The sequence below is a fragment of the Humulus lupulus genome, chromosome 7 (genome assembly GCF_963169125.1).
Source record: "Humulus lupulus chromosome 7, drHumLupu1.1, whole genome shotgun sequence".
Taxonomy (NCBI): Eukaryota; Viridiplantae; Streptophyta; class Magnoliopsida; order Rosales; family Cannabaceae; genus Humulus; species Humulus lupulus.
In genome coordinates this window covers 188,345,318-188,360,138 of record NC_084799.1, presented here as the reverse complement: position 1 = coordinate 188,360,138, position 14,821 = coordinate 188,345,318, and the positions used below count along the sequence as shown (strand labels likewise).

At 38.9% G+C, this 14,821-nt stretch overlaps 1 long non-coding RNA gene across 1 annotated transcript; it reads left to right on the top strand.

Moving 5' to 3' along the window:
* The first annotated feature begins 5,718 nt into the window (after window positions 1-5,718).
* Window positions 5,719-8,268, top strand: LOC133788946 (uncharacterized). Its single transcript, XR_009873420.1, has 2 exons — window positions 5,719-6,188; window positions 7,942-8,268. It is a non-coding gene; the product is annotated as an uncharacterized LOC133788946 (long non-coding RNA).
* Window positions 8,269-14,821: the final 6,553 nt, after the last annotated feature.

The following is a 14,821-nucleotide window of genomic DNA, read 5'->3' as shown; positions in this document are numbered from 1 at the left end:
TTGTGTACATACAGGGCCGCTTGACCGCCACGGTCAAGGAGTTCTCAAAAGGACTAGGGGTTTACCCTATTTTTGCCGCTTAGGCCGGTGGGGACTGTAAATTTGAAACAATAGTGACTCTTTTGTATTACGAACTACTTGTAAACATTTTGAAAGGCTCATGAGCAGTTTATTCACTTAATGAAGTATATCCTTTCCTTTTTACTAGTTTTTCACCTTAACCTGATAATAGCACTTAGATCACGTTTTAACCAAAGGACTCGGGTAGCGAGTCAAATTTTCAGTTCACTGTTCACCGTAACTGTTCTGGGGTAACCAGGGTATTACAGGTCTTGTCATAAAGAAGCCCCAGTACACAAAGAAAATGCCTCATGCGACAGGAAATACCTCCAAATCTCTGGCTAAGGGGAAAGGTACGAGCACAGCAGCTCTGACTCCCATCGTGACAGAGAAAAGGGGTCCTCCTCCGCCTCCTCCTCGATTTCCACCTGCTTCTGCTCAAGATCAAGTTATACAAGCTGATCCCTCAGCTCCTATTTTCCCCACCACTACTCTGCGCATCCCAGTCAATCCTCAGAATTTGAAGAAGATCCCTGATACTTTTCGGGGGACGCTCTGCGAGGGATAAAAGAGAAGAGTTTGGAGAACGTCCTTGAGTCTGCCTTGGGGATGACCCTCACAGCAAGATATCATTCCTTGTTGAATAATTTTTTTATTTTTCCCCAGTATGCGTCTAACTTGTCTCTTTATTTTTGCAGTCTGTCATGGCTCAACACCGCAGTATAGCCTAGGTCAGGGCTAGGAATGATGAGCTCTAGGATAAGCTCCAGGCTGCCAAGACTGCCCTAGCCACTACCCAAGAAAGCGAGTGAACTGCCAAAGCTACCCTTGCATCTGCTTAAAAAAGCAAGCACGATGCCAAGGCTGCCCTTGCTTTGTCTCAAGAAAGTGAGCAGGCCACAAAGGTTGCCTTGACTGCTCTTCAAGTCGAGGTTGCTGAGGCCAAACCAAGCAGCTAGAGATCGAGGTTGCTATTAAAAAGGAGAAAGCGACCTCACTGTCCTCCATGGAAGGCATGCTATACCATTTCTAGGCATTTAACTAGGATGGTAACTTCTCTTTCCTGGCTCCTAAACTGTGGGATCCATACCTCGAGAAATTCAAAGCCCGGATCCTGCAAGAGCAGTCTGAGACAGGGGATGCTTTCATTGTGGGCGAGTAGGAGACTGAAGAGATTACGTCCTCAGAACACCCTGGAGGGGCTTGATGAAGCTTTCTTTATTATTATTTTTTTGTAAACACTCACCTTTTGGCCATTTCGAGGTTTCTCTCCTCGGGACATTTTAATTTCAATTCATATATCTAACTTTTAATCTATTTGTCTTTTCCTTGATTATCTCTCATGTTTATGCTTTCTTAGACTTGCACATACGAGATTTTAGGAATTGATTTTTAGATCGGGATAAATATTTTGAGTTTGGTTATATCCAAAATTAATGTGTTGATTTATATCATATCTGTTAAGTGTCAGGCCTTGGACTCGGTTATATCCAGGATTTGAAATATTTTAAACTTAGTTCGTGTTAGGTTTATTGATATCTCAAGCTTCTAAAAGAGCCATCGAATATTCAATTTTGCTAACTTCTAAGTTTTGGAACTAGTTGTATCTAGGGTTTTAAGTGATTTGAACTTAGTTCGTGCTAGGTTTATTGACACCTCGAGCTCTTAAAAAGCCGTCGGATAATCAATTATCCAAGCTTCTAAGTTTCTGACCTGGTTGTATCCAGGATAGTTTTATACCTGGTTGTATCCAAGATTTTAAGTAGATTAAAATTTTAAGTCAATTGGCAACCTTGTTCTGATCCACCTCAGGTTATATGCCCCCCAAGTAACCATAATGTAAAGAATTTCTTGGTTGCTTTTACAAACACCAATACACTAGCTAATTTATAAATAACCTTATAAAGAAAAATTATTTAAAACCATGCTTCCAAGAAAAATTTAAATAATAATCCCCCATTATTTAATTAAATGGCTTTTATAACTAAGCCTTACATAGATGGTTGGTAATACTTCTTTAAGTGCATGGTGTTCCAGGTTCGTGGGACTATCTCTCCACTAAGCTGAGCTAACTTGAAAGTTCCCTCACAAAAAACTTCCACAATTTGATAAGGTCCTTCCTAGTTCGGGCCTAAAGCGCCGTCCTTAGGATCCTTGTTTGCCAAAAAGACCCTTCAAAGAACTAGGTCGCCCAATCCAAAACTACGTATTTTGACCTTAGAATTAAAATAACGAGTGATTTTTTGTTGGTAATGTGCGAGCTGTAACTATGAATCCTCTCGTTTTTCATCAATCAGGTCTAGAGACGCGTTAAGTAACTCATCATTCCGCTCCTGGCTAAATGTCCTTAGTCTTTGTGTGGCTACCTTTGCTTTGAAGGGAAGGACGACCTCACTTCCGAAAGACAAGGAGAAAGGAGTGTGTCCTGTGAAGGTCCTGTGGGAAGTTTGGTATGCCCAAAGTACTTGTGGGAGCTGCTCGGGCCATACTCCTTTGGCCTCATCTAACCTTTTCTTAAGGCTCGCCTTTAGGGTCTTATTCACAGCCTCGACCTGTCCATTGGCCTATGGATATGCAACCGAAGAAAAACTTTTAATAGCTCCATGCTTTTCACAGAAATCGATGAAGAGATCACTGTCAAACTAGGTTCCATTATCTGACATGATCTTTTTAGGAAGCCCAAATCGGCACACTATGTTTTTAACCACAAATTCAAGGACTCTCTTTGAAGTGATGGTTGCTAAAGGCTCGGCCTCTACCCTCTTCGTGAAATAATTGATGGCCACCACTGCATAACGAACTCCTCCTTTTCCCATAGGTAAAGATCCTATTATATCAATCCCCCGTACTGCAAATGGCCAAGGGGATGAGATCATTGTCAGCTTGACTGGAGCAACTCATGCGACTGTGGCAAAGCGCTAGCATTTGTCGCATTTCTGAACATGGGAGATGGAATCTTTTGTTAAAGTGGGCCAAAAATAACCTTGCCTTAATATTTTCAAGGCTAGGTTTTGCCCCCCCCCCCCCCCCCCCCAACATGATCTCCACAAAAGCCTTCATGCACCTCTTGCATAATGGTTTTAGTCTCCTCATGCAGAACACATCGTAGAAGCAGTAGTGAACACTCCAAGAATTCCACTGGTACTACGTTCAAAGTCTTAGCTTCCTTGGTGGTGGCAAGTCTTGCCAAAGCATCAACATTAGTGTTTTGCTCGCAGGGGATCTATTCGACCGTACCATACTCAAATTACGACAACTCTTTCTTCACCTTAGCTAGGTAAGCTTCCATCTTGGTACCACGCGCTTGATATTCCCCCAACACTTGATTAACCACGAGCTAGGAATCACTATAACACTGGACGACCCTTGCTTTCAATTCTCTTGCCACTTTGAGCCCAGCTAACAAAGCCTCGTACTCGGCTTCATCGTTTGAGGCTTTGAATTCGAACCTCAGCGTTGTATGGAATCGATGCCCCTCTGGAGAAATCAATATGATTCCAACTCTGGATCCATTTTCGTTAGATGAGTCATCCACGAATATTTTCCACAACTCCTGTACCGTCTCCTTTAACAACTCTTCCTGAAATCCGGTGCATTCAGCCACAACGTCAGCAAGGGCCTGGCTCTTAATCGAGGTCCTTGGTATGTACAGTATCTCGAACTGGCTGAGCTCTACTGCCCATTTTAAAAGACATCCCAACGCTTCAGGTTTTTGTAATACCTACCTTAGAGGCTAGTTGGTCATGACGTGGATAGAATGGGACTGGAAGTGTCGTCTAAGCTTCCTAGAAGCCAATATTAGGTAGAATGCTATCTTGTCTATTAGCGGGTACCGCAATTCAGCCCCAAGAAGTCTTTTGCTTATATAGTACACCGAGTTTTTAGCACAGTCTTCTTCCCAACCTAACACAGCGCTGGCTGCATTTTTTGTTGCGGCCAAATATAGGAACAGGGGCTCTCCAGATATAGGTTTAGACAATATTGGGGGTTTGGCCAAATGCATTTTTAGGGCGAGGAATGCCAGCTCGCACTCTTCAGTCCATCCAAATTTCTTATTTCCCCTAAGCAAGTTATAAAAGGGAAAACACTTGTCAGTGGACTTTGAAATAAATCGGTTTAGCGCCACCACTTTTCCAGTCAAGCTCTGAACTTCTTTGCGCGAGCTGGTCGAAGGCATCTCCAACAGTGACCTGATTTTCTCTGGGTTCTCCTCTATCCCCCTTGTATAAACTATGAACCCCAGGAACTTTCACGATGCTGCTCCAAAAGTACATTTCTGGGGATTTAGCCTCCTATTGTATTTCCTCAGGATCTAAAAACATTCCTTCAGATCGGAAACATGGTTATCGGCAGTCTTTGACTTGACTAGCATATCGTCGACATACAGTTCCATGTTTTTCTCGATCTGATCAACGAACATATTTTTTACTAACCGCTGGTAGGTAGCCCCAGCATTTTTTAGCTCGAAGGGCATAACTTTATAACAATATACATTTGTCGGAGTCATAAAGCAAGTATGCTCCTGGTTCGCAGGATTCATCGCGATCTGGTTATATCCAGAATACGCATCCATAAAGGACATGAGCTCGTGCCCCCCACTACTACAAAACTGGGCTTTCCCGACACTCAACCACGACAGTCAACTCTGTTGACTGTCGTAATTGCTTAGCGGGACTCTACGCTGACAGTTAAAAACTGTAGGCATAGAGACCAACGCCGATAGCTAATTACTGTCACCAATGCTTTTGACTGTCGCTATTGACCCCAACGTCGATAGTTGACTCGAGATCAATGCCGATAGTTAAAAGGTGTCGCTATTGATCCCAACGCCGACAGTTAATTCAAGACCAATGCTGACAGTTAAAAATTGTCGTCATTGACCTCAACAGCGACAGTTAATAAAAGTCCAATACCGACAATTATAAATTGTCGTCGAAATTCAAATAAAAAATATAATTAATAAATAATTTAATTTTAAAAATAAACTAAACTTTTTTTAAATATATATTTATGAAAATTATATATTTTTATTAAAAGCTTTTAAAAATATTTTTTTTTGTTTCTTAATTTTTCATATTATTAACTTTTGTATTTATAATAGTTTTGAATTTAAAAAGTTTTACTTTTGTTAAATTGTATTCTTATTTATTGAGAAATAAATAATAAGAAATCTTTAAATTTGATAAATGAGATTTATCAGGAATTAAAGGTTTATATTTTAAATTATGAGAATTAAAATAAAAGAAATTTTGATCACCCCATTGGTATATTATTATTATTGGAAATAAATATCAAGATGCTTTTAATTTGAATAAAAAAGAAATTGTGTTAATTAAAAATTAATTTATATATTAAAAATCAGATTTTCTTTTTGTAATTAAATAAATAAGAAAAGTTTAAAATAAGTGAAAAAATCTGAATAATTTAATGAATATATAATTTTAAAAATAAACTAAATTATGTAAATATATATTTATTAAAATAAGTTATTAAATTTTTTATAATAATATTTTTTTAATTAATAACTTAATGTGATAATAAATTATATTTCTATTACAAAATTATTTATTAAGATTATCATATATTTTTAAATTTTTTTGGAGTAATGAAATTTTTAATTGTTTTTAAATGTGTAGTTGACCCAAAAGTAAACAAAAAACAAAATCCTTCCCCAAAACAAAATGTCTGATACGAAAACCCTATCTCTTTCTTTTCCAAGCCACTCTCCCCTCTCACTCTTCCCCGATCCCTCTCGTTCTCTCTCTCCTGCTCGAAACACCGGCAGTCGGGGGCTTCAACTACGACGGCGAGGGGCCATATGAGGCTTCAACAACGGTGGAGATCGACGGGGCTGACAGAGGCTCAGCGGGACTGCTGGAGGCTTGACGACGCGGACTCGGAGATTCGTTGGTGCAAGTAAAGATCTCTCTCTCTCTCTCTCTGTAGTTGATCGACGACTGGGTTGCGTGGGCTGGAGATGGTGGTGCGACGGGGTGCCATGGGTGTTCAGTCCACGGCTCTGTGTGGTGTTGTCTTCTCTAAAGTCGACCACACTCCTCCAGTTGACGGTACACTGACGCTCCTCGAGTCGTGCGAAGCCGCCGCTCGCCACCGTTATTGGCCCCAAGGTTTCTCATTCTATTTTACTTAATTTCGGTTTTGATTATTTTTCTAAGTTTATGATTTGGTCTCACATTTTGGATTGATTGAGATTCTTAGTAAAGAAATTGGTATTGTCTTCAATTTTAAAGAACCAATTGTTAGTTTTATTTATTTATTTTTGGAATGGTGATTGAACTTGTAATTTTGACTAACACAATGGTGACTAAAGAAAGTGGTGGCTGAAGTTTAAGCTTGTTTGATTTGTTTATGAGTTGATTATGGAATTGTTGTTTTGTTTTTGGTTACTCGATGCCTTTGTATTATGTATCAAACACATTTTTTATTATTGAATTAAACTACCCTTTCTTCTTTCTTTCTTTTATGTAAAATTTATGTGTATTAATTTGGCCTTGTAATCAAATGAGGCATGTACAGTTTGAGCTACATCCCTTTTACTAGGTCCATGGTTTCCAAGGTTATGGTATCTTGTTTTGACAATGATTTCTAGGCTGATTCTTAATAAAAAAAAAACACACTACTATGGTAAACCTTCCTTGTTTGATACCAAATTCTGTGTATTTTGATAAATAGAGATTAACAATGTTAAACATATGCATGCTTGTATGTATTGATTTTGTTAAGAGCAAGCAAGCACAGAATATGGTCGGTGCTGTTCTGTGAGACATTTGTTGTTTGTTTGTAGTTTGTACGTATGATAACGAAAGTAGACATAGAAGGTGTATTATATCTGTCTCTTGACTCACTTCTTTAATAAACCATAAACTGATTCTTATTGACATGACAACTTATGCTGCAAAATGCAAATGCATAATGCCATTGTGGTGTTTTAACTTATTGTCTCTGCTCTCGTATTATACAAGCACTAAAAGTTACATGTATATAATTATGACATATATGTATGCAAATTAAGTGTAATAGCCATCAGTGGTTCTTATCACTTTAACTGCTTTTACTATTCATCTATAATTATCTAAATCTTCATTGTATATATGTATGAATATATATATATATAATATTACTATTTTGATCCATTCAAATTCCAGTGGCATGAACACTTTCTTGTTTTCTACCACTTAGGAGTAAATTTGGCAATTGCTGCAAAGAGATTGTAAAGTAACATCAGGATGATAGTAAGAATATGATATACTATTTTTATTATTGTTTATACTTGAAAAGCTACTTTTCATCTTAGACACAGATTATGGTAAATATATATGAATTTTGACTACTGAGTTTGTTTAAGTTATTTTGTATGCTTATTTTGTTGTCTTAATTTGTATTTTTTTTATCAAAACAAATAGGCACAATATGGACAAGGAATGGATGTCTGATAGGTTGTCCATGGAATGCACGACGATGACCTTTTTTTTATCTTTTCAAAACACGATTATTTGTTTCCACCTAGTGCAATCTATATATAATTGATTGTGGTTGCTGGTGTTGTTTGTTCTTTTGTAATGACTTGTAAAGTTCTTATTCTCATGGTTAATATTGATAGAAGTTATAATATTCGTGTTTAGGAAAGAACTTGACTTTGAATTCCTTACATAAATATTGTTTTTAGAGAAAATACACTAAGCTCATCCAACTATATAACATTAATTACTTGACTGGTTTGATGCATTTTTTCGTTAGTTGCTTACCAGAAAGCTTTTCTACCAAAAAAAATTATTATGAAAAAAATTTCTCTTCTTGAGTGGTACTAGTTATTATTATTGGCAATTAACTTTGTGTCATTTTGTAAACTTGTCATTGCAGATGAGATATAGCCATGTTGATTATGCTCAAATTTATGGGATGATTAGATTCTTGTTCCGTAGACTGCTCAATTATGTCCACTATATCCATTAAGAGTAAAAGAAGTCTCAATCTGAAAGTTACAAAATTGAGGCTCGGGATTCAAGTAACAAGATTGTAAGGCTTATTTGTGTCAAAGGTGGAAGTTATATGTGTTGTTATGATTGTTCTTTATTCATTTTGATGTTTATTTGTTGTCTTTAGATAGTTTGTTGTGTAAATGTGAGTACGATTTGTATATTTGAGTTTGATTTTGGATAATTAATAAAGATGTATTTTGGATACTTACTATCTACGACTACTTGACAAAAATTTTGAGAGTAGTAGTGCTATATTTGTCCAACTTTTGTTTTATTAAGATTTGTAAATATTTTGTATAAGTTTTGTTATTTTAATCTATAATTTTTTAGATTTTGTATATAAATGTTTCATTTAAATCATAATTTTTAATTTAAAATAAAAATAAATAATTTTTTTACAAGTAATGACGACACCTAATAACTGTCGAGGTTGCCAGCAATGGCGACACCTAATAACTGTCGGCGTAACCAGCAACGGCGACACTTAATAACTGTCGGCGTAGCTACCCCTACGCCGCCATAGGCAAATAAGACAGTTAGGGCGACACCTAATAATTGTCGGCGTAGCTACCCCTACGCCGCCATAGGCAAATACGACAGTTAGTCGACTGTCGTCGTTGCTCAATAGCGACAGTTAAAAATTGTCGAGAAACTCATTTTTGTAGTAGTGCTCGCAGTGGCATCTACCAGCTGATCAATCTTCGGCAATGGGAAGCAATCCTTAGGACAAGCTTTATTCAGATCAGAGAAATCGATGCAAGTCCACCACTTTCCATTCGACTTCAGTACCAGAACAGGATTTGCTACCCAGATAAGATATTTTGCTTCACGAATGAATCTGCACTTTAATAACCAAGCTACTTGCTCTTCCAAAGCCTTAGCTAGGACTGTTCCCAAACGTCTCTGTTTTTGGGATTTCGCAGGCACGCTTTTATCCATGCTAAGGGTGTGCATGATCACACTTGAGCTTATTCCCACCATGTCCTCATGAGACCAGGCGAAGCCATCTAGACTCCCTTGCAGAAAATTAATCAACTCCTTCTTCCTATCATCGCCAAGATTTTTTCCAATCTTAACGACTCTCGAAGCGTCTGTGGGATCTATATTTACTTCCTCGATCTCCTCAATAGCTTGGATCTCTGACCTGTCCTCGCCCATTCGTGGATCGATGTCATCATTCGGGGTGACACCTCTATCCGTTGAATCTTGAGGTTCTTCCGTCCCAGAGGTGACTTCCACCTCCTGGGACCCTCACCTCCGTCATTTATGGCCATCGCGTGCTGCCTGGGTTGTGACTTTCCCTTCATGGAAATGCTATAGCATTCCCTAGCAGTGAGCTGATCGCCTCTGACAGTGCATATTCCCTCAGACGAGGGGATTTTGATTGCTAGGTGACGGATAGAGGTTATGGATTCGAAGGCCATTAGCGTAGGTAGACCCAAAATCACATTGTATGCGGCTGGACAATCAATGACCACAAACTCAAGAAGTTTGGAGACGGTTCTTGGACCTTCACCCAATGTCACCACTAACTCGATTGTTCTGATAGCTGTCGACCCTTCACCAGAAAACCCATATAGAATCATGGAAGTTGCCTTCAGGTCGATTACAGACAATCCCATTTTTTCTAAAGTGGACCTAAATAGCAGATTTACAGAGCTTCCATTATCTACTAGCGTCCTCCTAACTCTCCGGTTGGCGAGCTGAACGGTTATCACCATAGGATCGTTATGTGGGAACTGAACATGGATGACATCTTCCTCTGTGAAAATAATTTGTTGTTTTTCCAATCATTGCTGCTTTGATAACCATTGTTCCAGGACAAACTCGACTCCGTTATGGGATTTCAGCTCGTTGATATACCTCTTCTGGGAAACTCTGCTCGTGCCTACCAAATGAGGCCCTCCTGAAATGGTGGCTATATCTCCTCCTGTTATCAGAGGATGATTATCCTGATTCACCTATGCTCTGATCTGATTCATTGGAGCTTCCGAAGCTGACGAAGTGTTTTGTCCAGCAGACTAACTAGGAGTTGTTCGATTTCGGGCGTACTGAGCCAAAGGTCCTGCCCTAATAAGAGTCTCGATTTAATCTTTCAGGTGTTTGCAGTCATCAGTATTATGTCTGATATCATTGTGGAATTGACAGAATTTTGAAGGGTCTCTCTTCGCCCTTTGATTCTTTAATGGTTCTGGTTTCTTCCACGGAAGGTGAGCAGAATTTGCCAAGAAAATGTGTTCTCTAGTATCCGTGAGGTCGGTATATGTTGTATAGACCGGTTTAAATTTCTCCATGGATTTGTTTTTCTTTGTTCCATTTTGGTCGCCCTCACCATTTCCCTTTCTCTTATTATTCCCCGCTTGGTTATTCTGAGCAACGGTTTGAGCTGTAGTCGCTACATCCGTTGTTGCTCCAACGGGCTAAACAGGGACTTCGCTGGTTCCTGCGATGGAAGCCCGTGCCTCTTCTAGGTTAACCCACCTTTGAGCTCGGTTCAAGAACTCATCAACAGTACTAACTCCTTTCCTCTGTAGCTCTTGCCACAGGTCGCCTCCAACAAGGATTCTCGTCCTCATTGCCATAAGCTTAGAACTCTCATCACCATCTCTAGCTCGCGCAGCAACATTGGCGAACCTACTTAGGTATGCTTTCAAAGGTTCACCGAGCTATTTCTTTACATTTGCCAGAGAGTCAGATTTAATCCTAGCTGCTTGAGAAGCCCTAAATGCTCTTTTGAAATCAACGAAAAAGCTTTTCGATGAGCTGATTGAATGCTTCTTGTATTGCTTGAACCACTATCTAGCTGGCCCAATCAAAGTCGAGGAGAATATTAGGCATCTTAGCTCAGGCTCGATGTTGTGGGCCATCATCATGGTGTTGAACATTCCCAAGTGGTTAGACGGATCTCCATCTCCGTCAAACTTCAACAAATGGGGCATCCTGAAACCCTGTGGATATGCATTCACCGCAATATTCGGGGTGAAAAGCTTGAGCTCATCCTCTGAATCACACTCATCTTTCTCTTTTTCCGATAAGAGCCTTTTCATTAGCTCCTCCATCTGTGCTAACCTTTTGAGGGTTTAGTCTCTGGTTCCTTGGTTATTCTGGGGCTATTCAACAGCTCTTGTCCTATCATATGCATTCGGTGGGTTGTTGTCCCTCCAAGTTTGGGTTTGGTTTTGTGCGACACTCCCGTTATCACGTACTTCAGAAGGACCTCCCCATTGATGAGTGTACCTAACTCCTTCATTTCAAGCTGAATTTTTTCTCTGTGAGTTTAAACGATCTCCCAAGTCAGGTTGTGGTCGAACTGGGGACTCTAAGGCAAACTCAAGTGATTTCTCAGATCACCTTCGGCTCTGCCACTTCGATGGCTCTCAGTCTAATAACTTCCATTAGCGAAGCTCACTGCTCACGGTTGAGGCTGAGGATCCAGACTATTGACACGGGTCTGCGAGACATAAGTAGGGGCAGACGGAGGAGGATTTCTCCTGCTGTCCCCATAAGAAGGAATGTCCCGGGCAGATGGAGGAGGATTTCTCCTGTTATTCCCATGAACCGGAATGTCTCGTGCAGAATGAGGCGGTGTCGGATGTCTTATGGGTGATGGGGGATGCCTGACTGGCGAGGCAATTCTTGTCCCATCAGGGCGAACTAAATTAGCTCGCGGTCGCTCTACCCCACCATTTCTAGCTCTTTGCGCCTGGCGATCCAATCGTGGCGAAGGAGGATTAGTCGAAACATTTTGTCTCTGCGAGCCTGCTCCAGCTCCTCCTCGTGGGTTGCCATGGGTATTCCTATGAGCGTGCGACGGTGGTACTAAACTTGGGGTTGCGGTTCTGATCGATCGACTAATTTGTCGATGGCCCCTAGGAGGGCCACTAGGCTGAGCAGTTCGACGATCTTGTGATGTAGGCACAGAACTTGAGGTGGCAGTTCTGACTAACCGACTCAGCTTGGATTGGTTATTCCTGTGGGACTTATGAGACCCACTTTGCCTCTTTTCGACATCAACGTCGGTTGCAAGAGGGGGTAACCGAGCCAAAACCTCCTTAATCTGCCTGTTTACCTTAGCAAGATGGCTTCTTAACCGCATATTTTCCATTTCTACCGCAGTTAAGTAGCCTGGGTTTGGGTTCAGTGGCAATGACGCCAAACTCCCAGTATCGTCATGGCCCACCGATTGCTTTCTTGGACGTTGTTGAACTTCAAGGCCATGCTCATTTGAAACAGCAGTATGATAGGCCCCCTACCCACCAGGTTGTTCCATCTCATTGTCGTGCATTGAGCGGGTAACCACCATGATGAGATTTGATTTGGGTTTTTATGAAAGCACTAATCTCAACTCTCAATGAAAGAACCAAACTGTTGACGCGGTTTTTTGCCAACAGTGAATCAAGAAAATAGCAAGGTTGATGGTAAACCGAAATAAGAAAATTTCTCTCAAGAACACTGGTCTTTTTACGTGGTTCAGTGGTTAAAATCCACCTAGTCCATGAGTCTATATTATTACTACTTTTCTCTCTCTATTTCGACAGAGTCTCGATATTACAGAATAACGGTCCCTTTCTCTGTCTAATATTCTCAACATTTATAGAGAAACTCCTTGGACAGGTTTGGGTAACCGCGTGAGTTAATCACGGATTTGCATATATATATGACATCTATTATGAGATATTCCCATTTATATTAGGATATGATTTGATCATTCAATAAATAGATTCCTAATATCTGGGACATTAAATATCACAGGTTGGCCATAGACGATCGTATAAAGCATCCGAGTCTTCAGGGATCCGCGGACACACCATATTCGCAATCTATCACGAGCTGAATACACCGTCAAACTCGTATCATGGAGGTCATGCCTTATAAATATTACAAGCTCGCACTTTTCAATTTATGTATCCCTAGCTCAGACAATCAGCACGAGAATCGTGTCGTTAACATAAAAAATACTTGGACTTATAAGCTATTCCTTCCATGCAGTCATCTGTCAGCTGTACACGATCTGAGTAAATGACTTGTGTGGAAATTAGGATACACACCCACAAATATTCATTTTTTTCTTAACTTTCCATTTCTTTTGTTTTATTTTTATTTTTTGTTTTTTCTTGTAAGTGTAACCTCTACTCAGAGAATCTCCACTGTGTGAAGTTGATTAATATATTTTTTTTAGTTCAACAACATAGAATCTGTGTCACCTTCAATAAAAATCACGTTGACAATAATCATATATATGTATGGAAGACTTCTCAATGGTTATTACTCATAGATGGTTACCATAAATCACTAAACAAATTGTTGATGAGGAATGACTATAATGATGATAAAAATAAATAAAATATATAAAATCAATAATTTTGAATTTTTTTAGATTAATTAGGCAATAAACATTAGTTGGAAAGATAATAGTCACATTAATTATTCCCATTAATTCTAAAATGTTTTTTTTTTCAAATGGAATGGATAAAAGGAATGAATCAAGAATGAAGAAAGAATAGAGAATGAATATTAAATAAGATTTTTTTTTATGTTTTAATTAATAAATATATGACCGCCACTCATCAGGTAGCCCTTCCAAAAGTTTGAAAAAGTCAAAATTTATTTTTGGAAATATTAATTAACAATTATAAATATGGAACAATGGTTGATATTAAAGTAATTATCAATGGGTAGTAACCATTAACAGTGCCCCCATATATATATGTGTATATTATATGATTTCAGCAATGAGTAGCAAGAAACTCTTAGTATCATCAGAAACACTTTTAATAGAGTTGTTTTTTAGAAGTTGAGTTTTTTTTCTGGGTGATTAACGAAGTTCACATAGAGGTTGGCAGTTTTTTTTGTTCTATCTCATTATCATGCATTGAGCGAGTGAGCACCATGATGGAAATCGACTGGGGTTTTGGTGAAGCACTAATTTGCTCTCAATGAAAGCACCAAATTGTTGAGGCAATTTTTTGCCAGCAGTGTATTTAGAAATAATAGGGGCAAATTAGTGCTTGATGATAAACCGTAATGAAAATAACAAGAATTCACTCAAAAAACACATAACTTTTACGTAGTTTAGTGGTTAATATCCACCTAGTCCATCAGTCAATATTATTGATGTTTCTCTCTCTATTTTGGTAGAGTTCGGTATTACAGAATAATGGTCCCCTTCCATGTTCAATATTCCCAGTATTGATAGGAGAATTCCATGAACAGGTTTGGGTAACTGCGTGAGTCAATCACATAATTACATAATGTCTATATTTAACCCAAATCATTCCCATTTATGTTGGGATATGATTTGATAACAAAATAAATATGAACCTGCTATCTCATATAATAAATATGTAGCCTAGTCATGAATAAGCGTATAAACAAATCCCGAATCTTTGGGGATCCTTTAGTATGTGTTATATCTGAATCACCACGAGCTGCATATCTCTCACGAGCTTGTGCTCTGACAGCTATCTGATTCTTAGTTCGTGGTAAAGTTAGGACGCCTAACACTAGGTCTGACCATTATGAATCTCAAGCTGTCCACATGAATAACAATCAGATATCCTACTTGGTTATTTTTCCACGTATTTATCTGTCAACTGTACTCGAGCTGAGTGAATGAACTCATGTTGAAATTAGGGTAGAACAACAATCAATTAATATAATTATCCTATAAGCTTGCTATACTTACTAATCTCCACTAACGTAGAAAACACATACTCAGAAATCAATAGGACTTTCACAACTTATAATTGAAGGGCTTAGGT